Raw genomic sequence first — 20970 nt, 5'->3', positions numbered from 1 at the left:
TTTACTCTGCACACAAAGTGAAGTTAATTTATTGTTTATATAGGTTGACAGTGGCTTATTCTACAATCATAAGTGCATGAAATATAAAAGCTTCCTGTTGAGCTGTGGGGAGCGCTTATAAATTAATTAGGGCCTAGAAATTTGACTGCTATCGGGGAGGGCGTTCCCGAAGCGGGTAAAATTGACCAGCAGGGTGGGCAAACCTGGGCCTTAGAGGCTTTTAAATTAGTCGAAAACTTAGGTACTGAGGTTTTGAAGATGAAGTGAAGATGTGATATGGTAATAGAAATAATTTACCTTGGCAGTCAGTGGCAGTCTTTTGTTATAAATGTGTGAATGTATAAATGAAGTGTAAAATTGTTATTTGGATGAATGATTAAATGTGCACATTGTTTTGAGAGGAAAGGCTGTGTGTGTGTGTGTGTGTGTGTGTGTGTGTGTGTGTGTGTGTGTGTGTGTGTGTGTGTGTGTGTGTGTGTGTGTGTGTGTGAAAGTATTGTGTGAATGATGCTACAAAACCGAGCTAAAGAATGGTGATCTGTGTGAAAAAAAACTGTTAATTATCCTGAGGATTTGTGCCAAAAGAGCTCTGTTAAGTGTGCTGGATTTTGATGTGAATGCTTGCAAATGCAAAGAGCTGAGTATATTTGTGTGTGTGTGTCTGGCAGGAAGTGAACAACTTTGCATGCCCATAAAAGGAAACTGGCGGATGTGTGGAGTGTGCAACCAGAGAAAGAGAGATGTGTTAAAAATCTAGGTAGTGTTAAGAAATGGTAATGAAAATGATATTAAATAAATGTTTTAGTGTGTTAATACACGTGTCCATGGACTCTTCTCAACTTGAAAACATGAGTACAGCGGCAAAATGATAGATTAACAGAATTAGGACGAAGACAGGCCAGACTTTGGCTTAAAAGTTTGACAGCTTCACCTCTCATTCTGTCCTTATCCTGAGAAGAAGCTTAAAGGACAGTCACTTTCCTGATGAAGACAGAAGACAGACAGAACTGCGATGGACTGACGATGTGGACTGAATCTTTGACTGACCGGACACTGAGACAAAGACTGGACCAAGGTTAGGATGAGTAAATGTTGACAAACAATTAACCACGCAGGGAAGAGAAAGGGGATGCTTTGCTTTGCTTTTGGCAGGGGCAGGAGGAGAAGAGAGAGAGACTGGAGGTTCACATGAGAGTGTGGAGCTGGAGACTTAATCTTGCAGCTGGTAATTTTTGGTTGCTGATGTTTGCTTAAGAAAATTATGTTTTATTGACTGGGTTTAGATTATGGTATTACATTATATTGTTGGGAAAATGCCAAATGCTAAGGGGGAGAAAATTTTTGACATTACTGATGTTACCATTAACCAAAGTAGGCCACTGTAGAAGTGTGAAAACGAGAAATTAAAATTTACAACAAAGCTTACCTAAGAGAATTCAGGATGTGCTGAATAAAAGCAGCCATACTAAATATTGACTTTCACGTTGGTTGGAATTGTACAAGCCCCAGTTTTGCCTTATATGCTGTATATGGTGTTTATTGTTTGGGTTGTTTTCCATTGTAGTTTGATGTAAAAGCAGACTGGCCTGTCCTGACTAGGACAGAAAGAGCGACCTCCTCTGGACAGGAGGCACTTCTGCAGATATCAGACTTGCCACATTTATATAACATGTACTGTATATACATATGTTGGTTTGGTTCAGAAGCGTGGAAAACAGGAAAAGGACCCCCATGTGGGATTCAGGAGACGGAATGTAAAATCAGTGGGTAGATTTATTAAGAAACTCTCAAAGCAAACACAAAACAAGGACGTCAGATGAGCTGGCGCTAAATAATCAAAACTAGGAATCACAAGAGGCATAGATATGAACATGGACACTACACAGATGGATGAGTGAAGAGCGAGCTAATATATACTAGGTAACGTGAAACACCGGGGAACTCAGCTAAAAAATCAGGAATAATGTTAATGGAGACATAAAACTCAATATGAAGCACACGAGATTATCTAAATAAAACTGAAACTAACACACACACTGAGAACCAGACTAAGACATGCGAACCCGAGAACCTGAGAGACAGAAGAGAAACAGGCAAGACAGGATAGAAAGAACAGAATGGAATTACAAAAGGAGACAACTCAAACTACAGAACCAAGAAGATGAACTTGAGTATAAACAGAAACTACAAACAGAGGATATAATAAATGCAAAGAAAGCCATCAAAATCTGCTCCTGAGAAATGTAACTGAGTGACGGAAGATAAATGAAAATGTTACCAAATCGTAAAACCATCAACAAACAGCCTCAAAAGTTCCTAAATAAATGTATTTTCAGTTGCAGCATATTGAGAGGTAAAACATATAATACTTCTTGTATTTGTATGGCTTTTTTACAAGCGATTCACGTAACTTCCTGCAGTGTTTTCTTATGATAGAATCCATTTCTAAAGCATGAATGCAGAAGTGCACATGTTTCTCTCGTGGACGGATCATGTGGGGCTTTTGTTGCACTAAAGAAGATATTGTGCTTATGTAAGTAGTTAATGCCAGAAATGATAAGGATCATGCCAGACAGTACATGTATGAACATATCACATACCTGGATTGCTAAAAACAAAACAGGTTTTTGAGCCAATGACCTGATGAGAATACAGACGTGTTATCATAGTGCTTCCGTTTTTGATTCACATCAGAACGAATGTGCAGCTCAGAGAAGGACTTCATGCACTGTGTTGGTTTAGTATCTGAAATAAAAATGTACTTTAGTTGAACAAATACAAAGTGTTTCTGCTATTACTGGATAAAAATCTGCTTGAATGTTCCCCAGTTTTTAACTATTTTTAATTTGATTTTAAGTTAGAGGGAGGGTCAGCAGACAGCTGGCATGTGAAGATAATCAGTTACCCCGGTAACCCCAGCTGAAGTTAATTGTCTTTCATGAACAGAAAGCCTGGATTTTCCCTCATCTCAGGGTTAAGTTGACAAATTCAGAGTTGTTAGCTAAACCTGCTTTCTGGAATAGGGCTCTGGTTTGCTCTTGTGTTTTGTGGTTTCACTCTCTCCGTGGTCTGGCTTGGGTTGGGCATGCATGGTTCTACTTCTGGATGGAGGTGTGGTCTCCCGCTCTTTGGTCATCCGCTTCATCACCTGGATTCTTCTTCTGCAATGTAAAGTAAGCTGTTCCACTCACCTCCCAATCCAGTATCACGGAGTAACATTGACAGCATTTCTGACAGACTTACCTGGACTAATTTACCTCTCCGCTCACGCAGTGAAATGCTGTCCAGTTACCTGCTTTGGCTCCATGCTGTGATCCTCTCTGTGCAAGCTATTCTTTCATGAAAAACAAAACCTGTAGCCCTCTTCAATTACCACCAATTACAAAAATGCAGTAAAAGCAATAAGTCTATTGGAATGATTTCAGTTTGTTTTAATGTTAAACATGGTAATGTACTGCAATCCACAGGAGAAAAGGATTAAAACAAAGACAGACATGTAAAGTTAAGATTGCATATTCATGAATATCACATTTACAATATGAATGAGCAGAAAATACAGTTAGATGTTATTTAAAAGTGACACACTACAGCTGAAAATGATCCTGGCAGGCTGAACAAGGAAGGTGCTGCTCCCAGACTTCCGCATTGTGGCGAAGGACACTCAAAGCTCTCAGAGTGCAAATATCAAAGCTCGGCTGGTAGCTTTCCTGTTGATGGTTTGGAGACGCACGGAGGTGCTGAGACTGTTCACTGTGGTGTTCATAGCTGTTACATGGTGAAAAATAGCATGAACACAAGCATTAATACCTTAAAGTCACTGATAATAGCTTTGCTTGTCTCAAAGGCTGACCGCTCAGGTGGAAATGTCCAGACTCCACGGTCTTGGACTACAGCTGGCCAGTTGAGACGGTGGTCTCATTTTGAGCTACGTGTGGGGTGTGTTTCTGGAGGCAATGGCCCCTTTCTCCACCATGTTTGGTTCTGGTTGGGGTGACACATTAGCTCCAGTCTCACGGAAAGCAAAAGAGCGACTATTGTCACCTGATGCTGTCCAAGAGGGTGGAATTGGAGTCTATTTTCAAGATGCAGGGGTTACTTGAGAAGTTGCATTATACAGAGAACTACCACAACAGTTACCTGACTAAGACTACATGCATGGAAGCATTAGAAAATACATGTAGCAGAAATTACTTATTTCTCAGTATAAAAGTTATATATTTCTGAAGTAGTTTAATCACTAACAGTGAAAACTGAACATGTTTCTTTTGCATTAATGAAATAAATCATCTGCAAAAGTAAATATCACATGTAAAATGTTGGCCTTTTAAAAACATATTTAGATACATAAACACTTTTAAACAGTATTAACAAAAATGCTATGTTCAAAAAGGCAGCTATATTTATTCCACTCTAAGCAAGATCATCTCCAAGTGGTTTATGTCAGACACACTGAACTCAAGAGCAGACTGTTTGATGTCTCTAAGAATCTAAAGATTTCAGGACCCTTCATGGGAGGCATGCCAGAAAAACATGTGCTTTCTAAAAAGAATATAAAAAGACAACAGACTGAAGCTGAATAAAGACAATGACCAGCTAGATAACTAAACCTAACCTTTCTGTATAAAAAGCTGTCTGAAGGGAATGCTGAAAAATAAGGGCTCATAATGCAAGAAACTTGACCATATAATGGCTCAAAAAGATTTCAGGGTTTCATCGAGGACTAATTCTATAGAAATACACAGAACTTTGAACTTTAAGATGTGGGGATTTGAAATAGTCTGCTAATTCAGGAATACTTTTGTCCCTCTTCCCGCTCCACCACAATCACCCACACATGCAGGGCCTTGGGGTAAAGGTGTGTCACCAGGGTGCAGGGGAGGTATCCCCCCCTCTGTCCCCTTCTGGCTGCCTGTGCCTCAATTTTATCCCAAAACATTCACATTACTCACACTCTCATTACACATACATATAGGATCTTGGGGGTGGGCACGCTACACGGAATCCAAATTACCATCAGGGTGTACACCTCACCCCTGGCGTCGTTGCCCACCTCTCAATTTTAAATACACGTAGACATTGAGGGCTAGCAGGAGGGGCTATGCGCTTACCTGCTGCTCTCTGGCAGGTAGCTCCATGCCCTCCTGGGTTTTAAATGCACCTTAGAACACACATGCATCAACACTACATATGAGCGGGTGGAGGGAGGTTTGGAGTCTTCACACACCCCGTGTGTGCGGCCTGCTGGAGCGGGGGGGCTAGGAGGAGGAGTTGGCTGTCCGATTGGGGTCTGGAATGTGGGGCCTCCTTGCTGCTGCTGCGGAGTCGGGGCGGTCTGCTTCTCTCCACCGCAGGGAAAAGGGTAACACTACCTGGGTCTGGGTGCAGTTTCCCCCTCCAGGGGCAAGGGTACCTAGACCCGGTTCGTAGAGTACGCTTGGGGAGTGTGATCGTGTGTACAGCGTCTCTTTATGTCTGTCTCCACGTTGGTTGAGTGTGGAGTAAGTGCATATGAGAGCATGAGGGTGGGAATGGATGTTTGTGTCTGTGTGTGCCTGTATGTCTGTGTCTATGTCAGGTTGGGTATCAGGCGCCACCTCTCTGGGGACATCTCAGGCCCTCCAAGGTATGGAGGCCTATCTCCCCCCACCACCACTTCCCCTGCCAGTGGCAGACGCCCTCAGACATCGGTGCGTTGGTGGTTCTTTGTGTCTGGGGATGGGGATGGGCGTCCAGGTACACACCGGCTCACTCCTTGGTGGCTGCTTGTCGGGGCCTGCAGCCTGGGGCTCGCTCGGGCCACTTCGGAGGTGGGGTGCCCCCGGCCTCTCGGCCTCTCGGCCTGGGGCTCGGTCACTCAGGCACGGCTGGCTGCCGGCGGAGCTCACGGGCGCGTCACTGCAACTCCCCCTGGCTTCTGCTCCGCGGCTGCTGAGTGAGCCCTCATCTGGGACTCTCCTCAGCTCTTTCTGGGACAGTGGCGCGGCTGCCCCTCTGTTGGTCTTCCTTGGTCTCTTGTGTTCTGGGGGCCTCTGGATGTCTGGAGTTTTGATCTCCTCCATACCTGCTTCACGCCCTGGAGGACGGGGCTGTGGCCCCCCCACACCCTCTAGCAGATCATTACATGAAGGAACCTTTTAAAAACAAGCGCGTCCATGCTCACAGGTGTACACACGGGTGATCACACCCACAAACTACACCCTTTTTGGCTCCTACCTCAAAGCACACTGTGTTCTGTTGATCTTATGTGCTGCACAATAATGTTTAATATTTAGTATTTACTGTCATATTCCCATATATCATTGTGATGTTGTTTATTCTATTACTCTCGTTTTCTTCTGCTTGTTTTCTTTTTTCTTTCTCAACAGGTGATCCAGGTGATTGATATATGCATTTTTTGTCTGCTTATTTTGTTGTTTTTGTTTTTTCCCTTTATCCCCGTCCCTCTTCTCCACTGTTTTTCTTTCCCTTTCTTTCTCCCCTTTCTTTTCCCCAGTCAAATCTGTCCCATATTCAGCAAGTGAAAATAAAATAAACAATAAAAGGTGAATCAAATGGACCATTATGGCAAGGCTGGGATGGTCTATTTGATAAAGTAAATCCGTTGGGCATCTTTCTTCGCCTTTAGACAATAATTCTGATGGCAAAAGAGCCAAACGGGACAGGCAACAAAAAAAAAAAAAAGGAAATACTTTTGTCAAAAAAGAGTAAAATATTATCATTTTAATGAGCTATTGTCAGAAACAAATGAACATCTTCAAAATACCTCAAATATTTTTGTTTTGTTATGTTTTTCCTTTTCCTCCGATCTGAGGCCAACAGTGTAACTGATTTTTCAACCGAAGAATATTTGATCTTCTGATATTTGTGCTGAATCACTGTTCAATGTTTTCCCCATGTGTTTGTCAACTAGAACCTACCACTGGGATCGAATGTTTGCTTGTCCATTTGATATTTTTCCTATTTTTGTTGAAACTGAGAACATGTATGTTTTATATACAAGTGCTGTACAAAAAAGAATGATAAATAATGTAAGTATAACTATTTTGCAAATAATGACAGAAAAAAACACAGAAATGGTCTTTCATCTGTTTTTACATTTTAAGCTTTTATGCCTTCTTTTTTATCTTTTAGCTGTAACAAGGTAAATCACTGATGAAATACAGGAAAAATCCCTTGTAATCGCCACAGCAAAGATTCATATAAAACCAGCTTACCCACAGGCCTTGGAGTGGATAGTGTGTACTCTGCCCAGCTGTCCTGGATATAATCCATGCACATTCCTCCCCAAACGTGATCTTCTGTAGAGAAAAAGAAACAAAATTCTGTGTGAAAAACTTTTTGCTCTTACTCCTGACATTGCTACACTTCATTAATCATGATATCCAAAAATATAAAATAATAAAATTACATTTGATCACATGAAAGTTCATGAAATCAATAAGGTTACAGACTTTTCTAATACATTTTTGAAAGCTAACTATAGGGCCAGTTGTTATTTCTTTCTCCAGTGGGCTAGTAGAGTTTTGCTCCAGCAAGATAGAGAAATCAAATCCAAGCTATCTGCCGAGTACAGTGACTGCATTTGCTTCTACTTGGATTTCTGCATATATTTGGGATTTACTGTAAATGTAATACTTTTATGACAAGAATGATCTGATGTTAGCCAAATATATAGTTACTCCACTACTGCAGCAGGATAGATGTGAAAGGTTTTTTGAAGTCTTTCTCCTTTCAATTTTGAAACTTACATATATACACTTTTACACTGTTCAAAAAGAATTGCCTGACATTCTTTTGGGGGCCTTGTGCTCAATCCACGGCAGTGTGGAGACCAATTGGCATTTGACAATGAAGACAAAATTGGCAGATCCACCACTGGCATCCTGTGCTTTTCACAAATAAGCGCATGCTCACCCTACGCACTTTAAGACAGATGTAACAGGGTCTGGAGAAACTGTGGAAAACGTTGTGCTCCCTGTCACATGGTTCAGCATGACCGGTTTGGTGGTGGGAAGAAATCACCAGGACACCATCTGCCATCTTATTAGCTTGTCATACAAGCATGTCAGGGTCAGACAAACTACTGAGTGTTATTTATGTTGTTGCAATGAAATTTCTGCAAAATGATCCAGCCTGCCACATCAGAATTTCATTTTGAATTAAGGGGTTGTGTGTGAATTCAGCCCTTTGTAGGCTGATCATTTTAATTTCCATCAAACGATGCCATCCTGCCGTTCCTAACACAATGCGCAGTTCAGTATAGATATAAGCATGACTTTATTTTAACAAGTTTTTTTATTTCTTTCTTTTATTTTGTAGCAGTATAATTTACATTTATTACTTATACCATAAGTAAATTTGAGGGCTATTTGTAACAAAGTATTTACACATTATGGCATTAATACTTTTACTTAAGCAAAAGGTCAGAGTGTTTTTTGAGAACTTTATCCAGATTTAGTTTGAGAGAGTGACCACTCACTTTGGTTTTAACATAGCTGGTGAGACAAGCTCTTTGGAGTTGTGAGACTCTCTGAACTCATGCAGCCTCACAGCGACACCGGATCCTGCCATCACTGTCCAAGTTAATGTCTGCAACGGATCCCAGTGAAGGTCAACAATGAATCCACTATCACAGTTCAAGTTTGAGAGTTTCCTGAAGAAAACACAGGAGACACAATAATCTCTGCTGAATAATGCATTTCTATATCATCAGTCAGCCTTTAAATCTGTGAACATGCCTAATTAGAACCCTAAGAAATACAGTCATCTTTGAGCCTCTAAAGTAATATATGTGTGCAGTATTCTGGTGTCATGTGCTAATATATTTTGATGGGTAATGATTATTTTGACCACTTGAGGTTGCTAGTGAGAAGTTACTGTTTTAGTTATGTTCATAGTGTCGTATTTTTAGTATATATAAATATAGTATTTTACTAACTAATAATACTAATAATAATACTAATAACTATATTTTGTACAGCATATTTAATCCAAGTATAGTTGTAGGCAAAAGAAATGCAGTCAAAGCCTGCATATAAAAACAATCACATTAGTGAGTTTAAGCACAGAATAGGAAAAATATAATGAATTCATTTATTTAATAACTTTGGCTTTGAAATATGTTTCCTACATAAGAAAAGCCTTGTTAATTGAAAAAGCAGCGGAGGACGTGCAGCCTTACCTTAACATGAGAGAGTCATCACATCTATTCGTCCTATCAACCCGAGACCAGATACACTCGATTCTGCTCACTATTTCCTATCCTATGTTTCTCTTCTCTGACAGAGAAACCCAACACTAAGTGCTCTGGCAACAAAGAAAGCTGATACTAGCAACTTTAATCTCTCTCTGCCTCTCTCACTCCCTCACTTGCTCACACACAGACACATGCATACACCTGTAGTTCCAATTTGACCTGCTAGTAATTTGCACAGAGAAATATGTGGGACATCTTATCTTGCATACACACATTCATTCATCCAGAACTTCAAATTCCTGTAAAACAATGTTTCTATCTTCAGTTCAGAGGTTCGATTTTTTTTTTACATTATGGCGACTGGGTTGGTTATCATAAAGAATATCAGATTCTGCTGTAGACACAGGCTGGGACCTCCCACAGTCCACTAAGCACTTCTACTCCAGTTGATTATTTGCTGTAATGGCAGAACTTTTGTCTTCTGTTTGGTCCTTAGTCTCACTTTTTCTTTCATTCTTTCTTTTTTTTCGGTTTGTTTTCTTTCTACTCAAATCAGTCATGGCAGAGCATCTGTTGGTTCCATGAAAATATCTTCTGGTCCTTCTTCTTATCTACAGTTTGACAACAGGCTATCACACTGTTTACCCTATAAAGCCTTTGAAAGGATGTTGCTGTAAGCTGGTGCTACATTAAAAGAACTGAGCTGAACTGACCTCAGTTTAATTAATATTAACATCTCCAAAACAGGAATAATACCTGGAGCGTACAAACACAGAAGTTGACACTTGTTCAGACGAAGAGAGTTCAACATACCTAGGGTATCTTTGTGTTATCTGGTTTCACTTATTCTAACTTACCCAAGTAATTGGTTGACATCATCTAACCAGTCACAGAGGCGTGTTTCACAGATCATATGACTTGTTTTCCACAAAAAATGATCCCAATGAGTGGCGCCTGCTGCAGAAATATTATCAAATGGTGATATAAATCTCTACAGATCACAAAAATGTACCAGTAAAATACAATATTGTTGTTAAAATGATGCTGATAAATGTTGCAGAAAATGTTTTAGTTATTCTGGCGATTTAGTGCACACAATAAATATTTTAATTCCAATTAATAGTTTTATCACCAAGTGCGTTCTCACTGCAGATTATTATTTGTAATGTGATGGCTGCAGTTCAGACTGAATCCATTTAAACATTAAAGCTTACTATCACACAGCCTAATAAAGGAGATGCTTCAACTTGTCGCAGATCAAAAGTAAATCCTTTTTATTGGTCGAACAGGTATCCTTGCTGTGTATTCTGTGTTTGGAGGTCCTTCCAGGAATGTTGATGCTATTTTCTGAAGATTTATTTGGTCAGTAGGTGATAATTTCATACCTGCTGATCTTTAATCTGGATCTTAACCTGCTCTGTAGCAGGTTTCAAAAATATTTAAAATATGCTCACAAATATGCTAATACAATAACAATAACAATCTTCATCATAATCACAATCATAATAATGGCATCAAGTGCTGAGATCTAACAATAAAAAACAAAAAAAATCAACGTGTACAATGAATTTACATCTATTAATAAATCTCATTTTTGAACAATATCCTTAAACTACCTCATGGACGTTGTAGACCAGAGACTGAGACTGAATTGTTCTTTCAGACACCAATTGATTAATGCAAAGCACCAGCACCAGCAACAGGAGCATCACTCCCACAGCCAGACTGGGACCGGATCCTTAAACAAAGCAGCCATTGAGTGGAAGGCTGGGGAGGAAAAGAGGGGGGGTTGCTATACATTTTCTTAAAACACAACAAAACAAAACAAACAAACAAACAACAAAACATTACCGAAAATACATATTTTGTGTTGGGCAAAACATACACTTAAATATACACACAAAGAAGACACTTATATCTGCTGTGAATCATAGGAAATGAATTATAACTGAACTGAAACTGGACAGATACAAACGCTTCACACACACACACACACACACACACACACACACACACACACACACACACACACACACACACACACACACACACACAGCGAGAGAGAGAGGGAGAGAGAGAGGGGAGAGAGAGAACAAAAGCCAGGGATCAACAAAAGCCTAGGATGCCATGAGGAGACAGATGCTGCATTCACGTGTTCCTCGTAAAGTCTCTTTTACCACATACACATGTAGCCAACAAACAAACGTGGAAAGTCGAGTGTCTCTTTCAAGTGCAAAAACAAAAATTGAAACACCTGGGTTTTCACAAGATAAAAATAAAGGGTAAAGATGACATAAAGCAGAAAAAGTTAGAGTACTGAGAAGAATACACTACGAGTAATAGCTCAGTGGAAATCCACAAACGTTTTTGTAACCACAACGTAATCCCCATCATTCGAATAGGATTCAAATCATTTTAGCGCCTTTAGAGTTTATCCACGGTTTCATAACAAGGGTCCAGCAAAGAGATTCAATCACACCAAGAATGGCCCCTTTTTAGCCAATAGATGCCACTTACAACTTTAAGAAAACGTTTCATTTTCCGTTTTCTTATGAGTTTAATTCTATAATTGGTTACTAAATGGATAGTGAGACTCCATTTGTTGATAAATAATTTAAAATGTAAGTTTAGGACTTGAGTAAAAGCTTGTTTCTACCTGCATTTTAATATATATAAACTATAAGGCAGGTGGAATGTGGAAAAATATTGCATAAAAGCAGCATTTTGAGCTTTTAAATGAATCTGAACACATATACTTATAAAGTACAGGAAGAAATTATTTGATGCCAAATAAATAATTACCTTTGAACCTCACATGTAATTTTTCTGCAGCTATTTGAATTAAGTAAATAAGCCAAGCTCCTGAAATATAATCTATGTTTTAAATTGCGTTTTGGTCCCCCACTTAAACAACATGTCATAAGCAGTATTGTCTGATTCAAGTTAAGTAATGTGGCTGCGACTAAATGGCGAGGATAAAGTACCCCAAATTATTTGATTAGCTGCGACTTTTTTGTCACCGTTTTTAGAAAGATCACATTTCCGACAGCCCTTGAAGCCAGCAGGAGTCCTCCCAGTCAGATCTGGCTGAACGTGACGAGCCGACTCGGAGCCGAGCGAGGTTTCCTGGCGGAGCTGCGGAGTTGAGCGGGTTTGTCTGTCTGTCTGTCTGTTCGTGTGTCTATCCGCCGCCGCAGTCGCTGTCTGCCTGGGATATAAAAACAAAACAATACACCCCCGAAAACTCATCTTTACGGCTTCAACGGTCTGGAGACGGCATCCACGGCTATGGACCCATCGATGTCCTCCTGTTATCCACACTGAGCGACGTTACTCCGTCGGATGCTCCAGTGCCCAGAGGAGAGGAGGAGGAGGAGGGGGTATCCCTATCATTTTTCGACTGCCAGGTGAAATAATTATATGATATAATGTGTGTGGGGTGGACGCTTGGGTTGTTTGTGTGAAAAGGGTGATAAGGAGGGGGGAGTGGGAGTCGTTGTTTGTTGGGCACGGGCAGCGGGTTTGTCTCGAGCCTGGAGCGGAGGTTAGCACGCTAGCTAGCTGCAGTTAGCGGACTGCTGCTGCTTCGTCATTCGCCGGGCTGGGAAGGATGCGGCGCTGGGATGCTGCCGCTGCTGCAGCAGCAGGGAGGGGAGGGCCAGTAATGGTAACTGTACCGGCCGTCTGGCTTCGGCCCATCGTCCTTATGAACTACACCCCCAACCTCCCGTTTCCCCCCCTCCCACCTCTCTTCGTTGCGCCCCCCGCCTTCATAAACCACAGACTCTCGTTTCAGTTCAGGATGAACAAACAAAAATCGCAGATGATAGATACCGGAGTGGTTTCATCTGAGAAATAACACCACTTCCAACAGCTTGACTGCCGGACTGTCAGTTAGCCAGCTATGCTAGCCAGGCATTGAACTGGCTGACCGGCTAAGATTAGCACTAGCATCACCCCCCTCACCCTCCCCAGCTAGCATCCCTGGCTAACCCGCATCCTCCAGCCGAGCCATCACAGGCCAACCACACAACCACCTTCCCATCCTGCCGTCTCACACCAGCTATTTCATCGCCACTAACAGTTAGTAATCGGCATAAGAGCCGTTGCCAGACATTTATTCACGGCTCGCCCATTAAAATATAATGGAGCACGCCAAGCGGATGTTGTTATGTAACAGATAATGACACCACACGCCCTTGAAACAAAAGCTGTTGTTTCAGTATTTGTTTGTTTGTGTGTGTGATGCAGGGCACAATCATGAACAAGAAATCACAAACAGGGGAGGGGGGAGTGTTTGTCGCACCGAGGGCCGCAGCTCTGAGCCGGCTTCTGAAATATACAACCCCTGCTCCTGTCAGCCATTGTTTTTGTTGTCATTGGAGATCTCAGCATTTGTTTTCCAGCGCTGGATCTTCCCAATGGTGCTTGTGTGAGCCATGCATTGAAGCAACATGACCAGTCGGTCATCAGAACACAACCAGTACCATATGTTGTTTGAATGCTGAAATGTGAATGATTATTGTCAGTATAAGGCATGCGATTTTTACCCACAATGTGTTCGTTTTTTCATATGAAAGAGAAGCCACTGATGTGGGAATCAGGTTTTATTGTTGAATTACTTGTAAAATGATAGCAGAGGTGGACCTACTAGTCTCATCTCATGTTGTCTACTGGCATATAGGAAATTCAGTTACTTGTGAGACATTACAGTGACAAACCTTTATGAATCATCATCATCACTGCATCTGTAAAACTGATCAGGAAAACAATTATCTCTAAGGTCATTTGTCAGAGCATTCAGATAGCTCTGTTCAGAGGCAGTTCAGTGTGATCTTCATAAGGAACAGAATTGCATTACAGAACCATTTAAAGCTAATTGTAGTCCCTCTGTTTATAGTCACTGGGGTGATATAATTTAGCATATAGATATCCATTATCTTTCTGTGTTTAAAGTGGATAATTTGACAAATAAATTGATATAATACGTTCTTACATTCTGCTAACCTGAATTGGATAAGTGGTTAAGAGCAATGGCTGGGTCTTATTAAGGCTTAAGCTGAGGGACAAGTTTTGGCTCCAAGGAGCTATATTACAGTTGCACACAGTTAGTTGCTCTAAACATGAGTTTATTTTTTAATTGTATGATTTTTGCATTCATTTACAAAACATCATCATGGAAAATGTCTTTATATGCACCTGTGAAAGTAATTTCAGGTAATATGCTGAAATAGTTATTGTAATGAAGCAGTGTTAAACTATACACGTGTTCAACATTTTAACATGCATACATCCATTATTTCACTTGATAGTGTTGGTTCTGTAAATGTAGTCTAAGTATCAGTGATGTAGAGATTGGGGCTCTGTAGGGGCCATCAGTTGCAGGACTCCTTGTTCTTTTTGCTTGATGCATCTGGCTGGATGTTTGAGCTTTGAGTTTGAGCTGCAGCATGAATTTGAGATGATCAGATGCCTTCTTGAGATCTTTACATGATGGAGAAGAATCTAAACACTTTAAATACCCAAACTTTTGCATAATAAAGTTATACTATTAAATGTCAAATATTTATCCCATACCATGTTGTCTCAGATCCTGTTGCCTCTGAATGTGAGTCAAGGAGCTGATGCTGGTGGGTTTTTTTTTTTTTTCTTCATTGTGTTTTTGGTAGGGCTGCACAAACTGTTCAAAAATTCACAAGCACGCAGAAAAAAGTCCCAATAGCTGAAGCTGCTAAGGATTTTGAAGTTCCCTTTCTGATCCATGGGAAAAGGACAACTTGTTTTAACCTCTCTTTTTAAAAATATGTTTAAATTTAGAATTGGGGGGAAAAAAAGATAACTTCGGAAAATACTGCCGTGCATTTAGATATATAAACATCAATCAACAGGGCCAATATTTGCCAATAGAGATATTCAACTAAAACTATATATTGTAACTAGGGCTGTTCGATATAACGATATATATCGGTGACGATATAAAAACGTCTATCGTTTCATATTGCGCTATCGTTTGTTTCGTAGTGTGGCAAAATATAATGTTTACGGCAATATTTTTTCATCGTTTTGATGGTCACTGTAGTGGTTATATTAATTTGTTAAAGTTCTCTCTTTCTCTTATATTTAATATGACCACACTATGGACGGACAAGCGACTGTTTTTACGCGTTGTCGTTAGCAACCACCACGGTAAAACAATGGCGTGGCTCCACTGTCTGCTTGTTTGTTTTGCATATTAACCTTTCACAATAAAGCTCAAGATCCTGTTGAGACTTTTCAAAATAAACTAAATCCCGTGAGAGAGTATGCAGTGTTTACAGATGAGAAGCAAAAAAGAGGCGTTAGGTGCTAAAAAATAAACCTTAGACTCAAACGTTAGAACAGGCTTTTTCCCCGCAGCACGCCGTGTAATAAATACTCACAAAGAAAACGGCGGCTGTTACAACTTATGTCTAAAAATGTATAGCTTCATGCATCGGCTAAAAGTCATAACTCCAGGGACACGACGCCCAGCTGAAAACACTTCATGCAAGTCGAGCTGCCTGAGATTCACAGAATTTACAGAAAATGTTACACTTTTGTGATTTATATCGTTATCGGGATGATAGATGTCTTATATCGGGATATGAGATTTTGGTCATATCGCACAGCCCTAATTGTAACTAGGGCTGCTACGATTAGTCGACTAGTCACGGTTACGTTGACGAATAATTTAATAGTCTTAGCGACGTTTGAAGCTTTGTAAGATCCCAAAAGACGCAGGAAGAAGTAGTAGGATTTAAGAGTGTAATAACGGACTGAAACAGAAGATGGCAGCACTGCATGTACAAGGATGCCAGCTGCCATTAAACCCCGAAGAAGAAGAAGCTGTGTCCCAGAATTCATAGCGCGGCCCTGCTCAGTTTCCAACAATGGCGGCAGGTAGTTAGTTTTAATATTACTCTTATTATTCTTTTTGGGTCACAAAATAAACGTTTAACATATTTTCAGGCGAGAATGTAGCTGTGTAAACCTCAAATATCTGCTCAGTTTATCAAGACACCGCATATTTTCAAAAGCGCTCCGACATTTTCGATAGCTCCATAGCTAGCCAGGGTTCAAGGTTCACTAGAGCCGGTGAGAACACCGGACTCCCGGCAATCTTTTTCAAACCCACTGCCGTCTTTCGCGGCGGTGGGTATCATGTTTAACCTGAAAGGTATTATGTTAAACATGATATATAAGTCACTTAGATAACTTAAAAATGATATTGTTTGGCTTTTTTCTGTATTTTATTTGTTCCTGAGTAAATCGGTTTGGCTGAGATTTAATTATAGTTTTTACACAGCTGAATAAACGTCAAGCAGACAGCTGATTATCAGAAGTGTGAGATGCTCGAGAATATACTCCGGTGTCCTGTTATATTTTAGATAGCAAGGAGCAGACGGCTGAGTTTATTAAACTTCACCAAAACAATCTGCAAATGTCATTAAAATTTAATAAACTATCATCTTGTCTTTATTTTTAGTTAGCACAGACCTTAAACACTTAAAGCTGTAAGCTAATGATAGTTATATAAGAGCAGATGCTGCTGGTGCAATAAGCTGTACGTTTTACGTCCAATGGATGCAAGATCTAATTAGTCGACTAATCGCAAAAATAATAGGTGACTAGTCGACTATCAGAATAATCATTTGTGGCAGCCCTAATAGTAACAAAAAGAACTGACAGTTACACATCCATGGATCTGTTGCTGCTCAGTGTTATTTCTAAAAGTCTCAGAAAATCTACCAGAACTACTGACTAAAATGTTTAGTTAAAATCTTCCACAGGTGTTAAGTTGGTTTGAAATCGGGTGGATTAAGTAACTGTACTTATAGCTGTCCACATTTCATTTTGATTCAAAATCATATTTAGATGGCGGCCTGCATGTAACATTTTTAGGGAAGACTAGCAAGTTGTCCTTTATGGAAGCTGTGTCAGTAGGATTGAGGAGATCCTCAAACTATTCCTTCAATTGCCCAACTAAATTCTCAGTTGAAGCCAGCAGGACCATTTCCTCACTGTATAAAGTACCATGAGAGCATGGTACTGGTTCAACAATTCTGTTGAACCATTATACAACTTAGGAGGGCCTAAGTTGTATAATGGTTCAACAGAATTGTTTGGAGGCCAATCAAATGTTTTGCTCCATGGCCTTATACTTCCGGCGCCCCCCTGTTACAGCAGCTCTGCTCATTCTGAGTTTCTTTCTTTCTTATCTTTTTTCTCGTAATTTTTTTATAACTAACGTATTAGTAATTAGACTCTGCAACCATGTTCTACCGTTTTGTGCTAGTCCTGGTCGTTTTTTCAGTTTATTTCTACTTTTTTCACCCGTGTCTGGGGACCCAGAGCAGAGATCCTTTGTTTACAGTAAGGATCAGCTGTTAGCGCTGAGTCCTGCAGCGGTACTGCCGGCGGACAGACCCGATATTCCCAGCGAGCTGAGGAGGAAAAGACGGGGGTGTCGTGCTGGGAAGGAGCGCCGTCGCCCGAGAAGGAGACGTTATCGACCATCTCTTCCTTCTGTAATTATTGGAAACGTAAGATCTTTGCCCAATAAGATGGATGAGCTCATGTCGCTAACCTGGTCACAGAGGGAGTACCGGCAATGTAGCATCATGATGCTAACGGAGTCGTGGCTAACATCGCTAACTCCGGACACAAGCGTGACACTACCGGGATTCCAGCTGCTGCGAGCGGACAGGACCAGAGACAGCGGTAAGAGGAAAGGAGGGGGACTGGCAGTTTTTGTGAACGACAGATGGTGTAACCCTGGGCACATCACTGTAAAAGAGCAACTCTGCAGCAGAGACATTGAGCTGTTAGCCGTTAGCATGCGTCCGTACTACCTGCCCCGGGAGTTCTCGCATGTTATCGCGATAACAGCGTATGTCCCCCCCTCGGCCAACGCGGATGCAGCCTGTGACTCTCTCCACCCTGTGGTCAGCAGACTGCAAACACAATCACCGAGAGCCCTTCTCATAATATCAGGGGACTTCAATCATGCCTCACTGGACTCCACACTGCCCACCTTCACCCAGTATGTGACCTGCCCAACCAGAGTCAATAAAACACTGGACTTACTGTATGCCAATGCTGAAGAGGCATACAGTTCATCACCTCTCCCTCCCCTGGGCAGATCTGATCACAACCTGGTGCACCTTGTCCCTGTGTATGAGCCCTTAGTGCGCAGGGAGCCACCAGCCACCCGCACAGTACAGAGATGGTCAGAGGAGAGCGAGGAGGCTCTTAAGGATTGTTTTGAGTCGACTGTGTGGGAGGTGATTTGTGATGACCACGGTGAGGACATCGACAGCCTTACTACATGCATTACTGACTATATAAACTTTTGTGTGGATAACACTGTACCTACCAGGACTGTACGGTGTTTCTCCAACAACAAACCTTGGATTACCCCAGAAATTAAAACCGTCCTCAAGCAGAAGAGGAGGGCCTTCAAATCCAAAGACAAAGAGGAGTTGAAAAGGGTGCAGAGAGAGTTGAGGGGACTGATAAGGAATGGGAAGGACAGCTACAGGCAGAAGATGGAGAACCAGCTTCAGCAAAACAACGTTGGTGAAGTCTGGAGAGGCCTCAGAACCATCTTGGGCCACAAACAGCAGAACTCTCTGCCTGGGAGGGATGTGAGATGGGCAAATGAACTGAATCATTTCTTCAACAGATTTGACTCAGCCATGAGGCAGTCTGCAACATCGGCTGCAGACTCACCCACCCCCACTGCTGCTGTTCCACCTCAGACACTTCACACCTCCTCTATTCACCCTGCTCACTCCCCCCCACCCCCAACAACAGCATCCAATACACACTCAACACAAGGCTCCAGCCTGTCTCTCTCAACCACCCAGGTTAGGAGGGAACTGAGGAGGATTAATGGCAAGAAGGCAGCGGGTCCAGATGGCATCAGCTCGAGGGTCGTCAGGTCCTGCGCGGACCAACTGTGTGGGGTGATGGAGCACCTCTTCAACCTGAGCCTGAGGTTGGGAAGAGTCCCACAGCTCTGGAAAACCTCCTGTGTTGTACCAGTGCCAAAGACTTCACGCCCCAAGGACCTCAACAGCTACAGGCCGGTGGCTCTGACATCCCACCTGATGAAGACCCTGGAGCGGTTGGTCCTGGCTCAGCTTCGGCGCCTAATAAGCTCATCACTGGACCCACTTCAGTTTGCCTACCAGCCTGGCATTGGAGCGGATGATGCCGTCATTCACCTCCTACATCGTTCCCTCGCTCACCTGGAGACCGCTGGAAGCACTGTGAGAATCATGTTCTTTGATTTCTCCAGTGCCTTCAACACCATTCTTCCCTCGGTTCTAAAGGACAAGCTGGTGAACTCTGGAGTGGACCATCACCTCACTACCTGGATCCTGGACTACCTCACCGACCGACCACAGTATGTGAGGACTCAGGGCTGTGTGTCGGACAGGGTCGTCTGCAGTACGGGGGCCCCACAGGGAACGGTTCTGGCTCCGTTCCTCTTCACCATCTACACTGCAGACTTCTCCCACAATTCCACCCAGTGCTTCCTGCAGAAGTTCTCTGATGACTCTGCAATAGTCGGCCTCATCACTGATGGGGACGACAAGGAGTACAGAGGTCTGACCCAAGACTTTGTGGACTGGTGCCAGCTGAACTACCTCCAGATCAACGCCAGTAAAACCAAGGAACTGGTGGTAGACTTCCGCAGGCACAAGCATTCTCCACTGCAACCACTGAACATCCAAGGTATGGACATTGAGGCTGTGGACAGCTACAGGTACCTTGGTGTTCATCTGAACAATAGACTGGACTGGACTCATAACTCAGACGCCCTCTACAGGAAAGGGCAGAGCAGGCTGTACCTGCTGCGGAGACTCAGGTCGTTTGGAGTGGAGGGCCCACTCCTGAAGAAATTCTATGACTCTGTTGTGGCTTCTGCTATCTTTTATGGCGTGGTCTGCTGGGGCGGCAGCATCTCTGCTGGGGACAGGAAGAGACTGAACAGGGTGATCCGAAGGGCCAGCTCTGTTCTAGGATGCCCTCTGGACCCAGTGGAGGTGGTGAGTGACAGGAGAACGGCGGCTAAGCTGTCATCCCTGATGGACAACATCTCCCACCCCATGCAGCAGACTGTGACAGCACTGAGCAGCTCCTTCAGTGGGAGACTGCGGCACCCACGGTGTGGGACGGAGAGATTTCGCAGGTCTTTCCTCCCCACTGCTGTCAGACTCCATAATAAAGACTTTAACTGATCAAGCACACACATCCATACATATGCAATAATACTAAGTGCAATAATCCTTTCTGTCATCATTGTATTTTTACTCAGTTGTATATAGTATTTGTATTTGTATTCTATTTTTATCTTATTGTATATTTATTTTATTTTATTCTACTGTATATAGTATTTTATTCTATTCTGTACAGTTGTGTACTGTATTTATTCTTATTGTATTCTAATTTTTGCCTCATAACTTTTGCACTGTCCACTTCCTGCTGTGACAAAACAAATTTCCCACGTGTGGGACTAATAAAGGTTATCTTATCTTATCTTATCTTATCTTATCTCACCAAACTTTTCCCACAGCTGAGTTTCTGCTTTTGTCACTGCCAGAGTTACAGTCCACTTTGCCTTTTGGTACTTGCCAGGTATCTCAGGAAATATACGATCTAACAAAGTCCTATGGGACGTCTTCTTTAATTCAACAGTTCTTTTCACATTTGGTGTCTGCTATCTACTTAGGAGGTTGCCACGATGA

The 20970-nt window shown here is 42.0% G+C and overlaps 1 protein-coding gene and 1 long non-coding RNA gene across 2 annotated transcripts in view; one reads left to right on the top strand and one right to left on the bottom strand.

Annotated features, from left to right (window-relative positions):
- Window positions 1–3462: 3462 nt before the first annotated feature.
- LOC146706975 (uncharacterized) lies at window positions 3463–8632 on the bottom strand. The gene is made up of 3 exons (XR_014921040.1): window positions 8480–8632; window positions 7215–7298; window positions 3463–3765 (listed from the first exon to the last, which is right to left on the bottom strand). It is a non-coding gene; the product is annotated as an uncharacterized LOC146706975 (long non-coding RNA).
- Window positions 8633–12260: 3628 nt separating this feature from the next.
- The window catches only part of akt3b (v-akt murine thymoma viral oncogene homolog 3b), a 40238-nt gene continuing 31528 nt past the window's right edge, over window positions 12261–20970 (top strand). The window contains exon 1 of the mRNA XM_085458274.1: window positions 12261–12603. The gene's annotated coding sequence lies outside the window, so the exon portion shown is untranslated. The remainder of the gene's footprint in view (window positions 12604–20970) is intronic.

This window comes from Copadichromis virginalis, linkage group LG6 (genome assembly GCF_057382275.1).
Source record: "Copadichromis virginalis isolate Kocher_CV1m ecotype Utaka linkage group LG6, C_Virginalis_male_GT1.1, whole genome shotgun sequence".
Lineage (NCBI taxonomy): Eukaryota > Metazoa > Chordata > Actinopteri > Cichliformes > Cichlidae > Copadichromis > Copadichromis virginalis.
Note: the sequence above shows the minus strand (reverse complement) of the source record. Positions and strands in the feature narration are given on the sequence as shown.